We start from the raw sequence: 6,461 nt of genomic DNA on the forward strand, positions 1-6,461 counted from the left end.
CCCAAAATAACAGAGAGAAAAAAATGGAAACACTATACCAATCCGTTGTAGTCTGGTTAGTATTTAGATTCATGTTGGCAGAAAATTTTCTACTTTATCTTTATACATAGATTAAGCACTATCAACATGCTGGCCAAAGATTTTTAAATTATTGTTTGAAAGCATAGTTTTTACCAAATGTAGTTTAAGATATATTGAAGATTATAGCACCACATTCAAAATAGGAAAAAACAAAAAGCCCTTTCAAGCAAAGATAGCCTTAAAATAGGTGTTGGTTTTATTCCTCACCTATTTTATACAATAGGCAAAATTCAATATATATAGCATTCATTTTTATTTTTACTATGGAGTGTGAGCCTTCTGAATGCAATTTTCAAATATATTCCATTTAGTTAAATTTAATACAAATGTAGATTTATGTTCCTATATTTTCTGTGTCTGATCACTTTATAATATATACACCTAAGTGCCTTTTGAAATAAATTTACTTTTATTTAAGATACATGGTATTTCGTTCCTTTTGATAGAAATATTCATTTCTATCAAAATATGTCAATTAATATTTACATTCAAAATAATATGTGTATGTTTTCATTTCCTGGGAGAAAAAGCTCTACTCTTTACTATGAATCCCAAAGAACCTACATGCCTTATAGGCTTTTAACTCCCTAATAAACTGGCAAAGTCTATCTGAGAAAATCAAGATCACTATACTCTACTTCAGATTACCTCTCATTAAAATTTAGACAAAAGAAAAAAATGTGACTCAAGAAATCACTGTGAATTATGGGCTATTTTTATTAATTATAGATAGTAAGAGTCATTAATCAGGGACAATGGATAATCCATGAGTTGAAGATGGAAACATACTTCATGTAATTATGGTTAATTCTTGCTCATCATCAAGATGAGTTAAATGACTAAGTAACACACTAAAGCAAAATTCTCAATTTTTAGCCTGTGGCAATTAACTAATGTTTTATATTTGGCCTTTCCTGGAGTCCCCAGATTTATTTGTACATCAAATATGTATTAAAGACTGTTTTATTTTGCACATCACCTATAGGATTCTATTCCTGAATTTGAGCACATAGTCAACTGAAAGAGATCTCATATTGAATTTACATGATATGTTTACGTCCAAGCGCCACAACACAGATATGTATCATGTGCCATGAAAGCACAAATATATGAGTAATAAACCAACTATTTCCCTCTAGAAGTTAATTGAAAAGATGAAATTTAGGCAGAAAAAGAAAAATGAGGGGGCACCTGGGTGGCACAGTTGGTTAAGTGACCAACTCTTGGTTTTGGCTCAGGTCATGGTCTCAGGGTTGTGGGATCAAGCCCTGCATCAGGCTCCACACTCACTGAGAAGTCTGCTTGGAAGTTTCTCTCCCTCTGCCCCTCCCTCTTCTCTCTCTCTTTCTCTCTCTCTCAAATAAATAATTAAAAAAGGAAAAAATAAATCATGAGGATGATGAGTTGGAAAGCAACAACATTAGAGTGTTGGGTAGAGAAAGTGGAGCCAGCAAAAATGACAAATAACTACCAAAAGGTAGAAGAAGAAAGAGAGAACTGTGTCGCAGAAGGCCAAAGAGAAGAGGCTTTGTGATTGAACACCAGGGCTACAAGGCTGCAGAGAAACCAAGTACAATGAGGAGCTAAGAAACCAAATTGTGGATTTGTCAGTGTCAGGGACATTGATGAGGACAGGAAACAGACTGCAACAGGTTAAGAATGTGAGAAAATGGAGGCAGTGAGTGTAGACTACTCTAAGAAGAAGTTTGGTGATGAAGAGAAGACTACTAGTACTGGTATATTACAGGCATCCAATAAATCTTTGTGCAAGGGTGAAAGGGAGGGAGGGAGCAAAAAGGGCACCTGAGAAGATAACCTGATGGATAAATGAGAAAGTTTCCTCAATCTGAGGATCTTACTAAAACCACAAACTGACATTACCAATTACCCAAAGAAAGTTCTTTCTTTGGCCAACAAAAACTAGAAGAGCATGTCTAACTCCTTGAAAATTACGAATGGTACACAGTTATAAGCAGAGTTGTTGTTCTATGAATAAATCATTAATCTATTTCTATTATAATAATCATAATCTATTTCTCATTCTAGGCTCTAAGAACAAGGAGCACAGGGCCTTTGTATGCTGCTTCCTCTAATTGGAATGTCATTCCCTCAGAGAAGTGCCTTCTAATCCTCCAGAGGACGCCAAAGTCTCTCCATGATAGTATCCCCACTCTAGTCCCAAATGCCTTTCCTTCATGACTCATGTCTCAGTTTGTAATTATACATTCATTTGTTTGTGGGATTATTAGCTCGTCTGCAACCCCCCACGCCGTTTCACCACAAATTCTATGAGAAGATGTGACAGACCTGTCTGTGCTCATCAAAATGCCCTCAGTGCCTAGCGCAGTGCCTGGTAAATAGTGGGTACTCAACAAATACGTGCTGAATAAAGGACCAAAAGAAAGGTCTAAATGATGAAAGAACTTCCTGCTTTTTCGCAACGGGTTTGCTGCCAGAACAGTGGTATCGTGAAAACCACTGCTCAACCTAAACCAAAATGGGAAAGGAAAAGACTCACATCAACATTGTCGTCATTGGATGCGTAGATTTGGGCAGGTCTACCACTGTTGGTCATCTGATCTACAAATGTGGTGCGATCGACAAAAGAACTATGGAAAATTGGAGGAGGAGGCTGCTGAGATGGGAAAGAGCTCCTTTAAGTGTGCCTGGGTCTTGGATAAACTGAAAGCTGAACATGAATGTGGTATCACCATTGATATCTCCCTGTGGAAATTCGAGACCAGCAAGTATTATGGGACCATCACTGATGCCCCAGGACACAGAGACTTTATCAAAAACATGATTCCAGGCACATCTCAGGCTGACTGTGCTGTCCTGATTGTGGCTGCTGGTGTTGGTGAATTTGAAGCCGATATCTCCAAAAATGGGCAGACCTACAGCCAGAAGAGATATCATTAAGGAAATCATTAAGGAAGTCAGCATCCATATTAAGAAATTAATAAATTAAGAAAATTGGCTACAATCCCAACACAGTAGCATTTGTGTCAATTTCTGGTTGGAACGGTGACAACATGCTGGAGCCAAGTGCTAACATGCCTTGGTTCAAGGGATGGAAAGTCACCAGTAAAGATGGGAATGCCAGTGGAACTACACTGCTTGAAGCTCTGGATTGCATTCTGCCACCAACTCATCCAACTGAGAAGGCCTTGCGTCTGCCCCTCCAGGACGTCTACAAAATTGGTGGTATTGGTACTGTCCCTGTGGGCCGAGTGGAGACTAGTGTTCTTAAACCTGACATGGTAGTCACCTTTGCACCAGTCGATGTTAAATGTTAAAACTGAAGTAAAGTCTGTTGAAATGCACCATGAAGCTTTGAGTGAGGCTCTTCCTGGGGACGATGTGCGCTTCAATGTCAAGAACATATCTGTCAAAGATGTTCGTTATCCTGAACCATCGAGGCCAAGTCAGTGCTGGATATGTACCTGTGACGGATTGTCACACAGCTCACATTGCTTGCAAGTTTGCTGAGCTGAAGGAGAAGATAGATTGTCGTTCTGGAGAAAAGCTGGAAGATGGTCCCAAGTTCTTGAAATCTGGTGATACTGCCATCGTTGATAGGGTTCCTGGCAAGCCTATGCGTGTTGAGAGCTCCTCTGACTCTCCTCCTCTGGGCCGTTTTGCAGTTGGTGATATGAGACAAACGGTTGCTGTGGGTGTCATCAAAGCAGTGGACAAGAAGGCAGCTGGAGTAGACAAGGTCACCAAGTCTGCCCAGAAAGCTCAGAAGGCTAAATGAATATTATCCCCAATACCTGCCACCCCAGTCTTAATCAGTGGTGGAAGAACGGTCTCAGAACTGTTTGTGTCAATTGGCCATTTAAGTTTAATGGTAAAAGACTGGTTAATGATAACAATGCATCATAAAACCTTCAGAAGGAAAGGAAAATGTTTGTGGACCATTTGTGTGTGTGTGTGTGGCAGTTTTAAGTTATTAGTTTTTAAAATCAGTACTTTTTAATGGAAACAACATGACCAAAAATCTGTCACAGAATTTTGAGACCCATTAAAACAAAAGTTTAATGAGAAAAAAAAAAAGAACTTCCTAAACTCAGAGCCTTGCACTGGAAAATGTCCATGCTCTCTGTGTCCTCTTCTTTAAGGCAAATGCAGATAAAGTGCAATTGAATGGAGATAACTTACGTCAGACTCTTACTGTCCAAGTGCCACCTGTAATTCTTAGCTATTTCTGATAGATTTCTTGATGAAGAGCTGAGACCCAGAATGTGGAAATTACTTTTTGCTTAATGGCACTTCCCAAAAGCTTTCTAAATACAGTTTTAATATTAATCCCCATTAAATGGGCACCATAGCACCTCTACCCAAAGCAGCAGAGGATTCATGTAAGAGTAAGGAGAAGGTTAGGTTACCTTATTTTTTGTAAGTAGGCCCCACAACCAACGTAGGGCTTGAACTCATGACCCTGAGATTAAGAGTCGCATGCTCTACCGACCGACCCAGCCAGGTGCCCCAATAGAGAAGGTGAAGATAAGAATTCTGAAGACATGGAGATGACAGAGAGCAGAGAAACCAGGTGTCTGAGTTCAAACTCTGGCTTCATTTTCTAGGTTTGTAACCTTGACAAGTTACTTAACCTGAGACTCAATTTCCTCATCTGTGAAAAACGGATACTAATATGGACACCAGTATTACCTACTAATAGTTGTTCTGAAAATTAACTTAGTTAACATATGTAAAGGATGTAGAACAGTGCCTGTCACATAGTAAGTGCTCAATAAATATTAGTTGTTGTTACATTATTATTGCTCAATATATATCACCAGCCTTGTTCCAAAATTCAGTATTTAAGATCCAGAGAACATACTGTCTAAACCGTAAGGTAATGCAGTCCACATTTGCCACTTTTATCCACTCACTGGCTTCTCAGTTAAAGGGATATAAACTCACTTTGTAAGACTTTCACCTCTATCCCCATTCCAGCAAACTAAAGGAAAATAAAAACATCGTAGCTTAATCTTTGTTCCCTCCTTCCCTACAACTCTCCCAGGCCTCCACCTCCCACTCACCTTCAGGAATGTCTTCCAATCACCTCATCCATTTTTAAAGGGAGGATTCTGTTCCTCTGTATCTGACAAGATAAGCTGACAAGTCTCAAGCAAATAAGCTTATAGGGGCCACCCACATGGATCTGTTTAGTTTGCAACCAACTCATACTATTTACCTACAAAAAAATATCTTTGGTCTTATCCAGCTGTGTTTGAATCAGCTTAACTTCCAAGGAGGTTACATTTTCAGATAAAAAAGAAACATCATTCCTTCTGGATTATATTCAAAGAAATACCCATCTGCATGTCAGGCCCTGCAGAATGCCACTGTGTCTGAAAGGGTGGCCTAAAGATATCTTTGCATGTTGCAAAGTAGGGGACACAAAGCTAAGCCCTGGTGATTTTGTTGATTAAAGTTCTTAGGGACCGAAGGACAGTTGCTTCTTAACATTTCTAAGTTTTGTTTGTTTAGATAAGTAATGATAATATAGGATATGACATGGTGCATACCAAAAGAGAAGTATAAACAAATTGTTCTGCCTTCATAACCCAGAGGAAACTGTAACCATGGCCTCTAGCAGAGTTTTTATATTCTAATCCTAAAACACAAACTTTGGAGTTCAAAACATGCTTTCAGTAGGAAGATTTACATTGTAACTCTTTGAATTTCTGACATCAAAGGAGGTGTTTTCGGTGCAGAGACAAACATCATACTTTGTGAACAATTAATGGAAAAGAGTATGTTGGTCTTCCTGTCTAATGGTTTGAGCTGCTGCTAATTTGCTATGTGTCCTTGGCAAAAACTTCACCTCTCTGGTACCGATATTCCACCTTAGAAACGTTTTGAGGGAGTCAAATTAGATAAAATTTGAAAATGCTTTGAAAAAGTTTCAGGCCCTCTACTGCTGCCTGGTGTTATTATCATATAGATTGAAGTCAAGAAAAATTTGCTTAACTCATAACACTGAGTTAGTATATATGCTGTTAATTAATTTTATTACTTTTTTATTTTAAAAGGCCATGCATATCAACTTCTGTTCCTAGAAATATAGCAGATTGGATATCTTTTTAAAAATCCATTAAAACCTCCAAGAAATTCTGGATAAAATATAATAAGCATGCTATTAAATTCACAGTTAATCCAACTATAAAGTTAAAAATACTCATGCATATGATCCCAAGAACGAGAGCAAATTTTAGAGCCAGGAAGGAAGGGAGTGAGAGGGGGGAAGGAGAAGAGACACACACACACACACACACACACACACACGCACGCACGCGCGTGCACACACACACGCGCACACACACACGTAAATATCAGAGAGATAAGCCAATTATGAAACTGCAGCTACTCAA

General features: G+C 38.6%; 1 pseudogene; it reads left to right on the plus strand.

The window, feature by feature from the left end:
- Positions 1–2,578: 2,578 nt before the first annotated feature.
- On the plus strand, positions 2,579–3,838 carry LOC113930709 (annotated as a pseudogene).
- The last annotated feature ends 2,623 nt before the right edge of the window (positions 3,839–6,461 follow it).

This window comes from Zalophus californianus, chromosome X (genome assembly GCF_009762305.2).
Source record: "Zalophus californianus isolate mZalCal1 chromosome X, mZalCal1.pri.v2, whole genome shotgun sequence".
NCBI lineage: Eukaryota > Metazoa > Chordata > Mammalia > Carnivora > Otariidae > Zalophus > Zalophus californianus.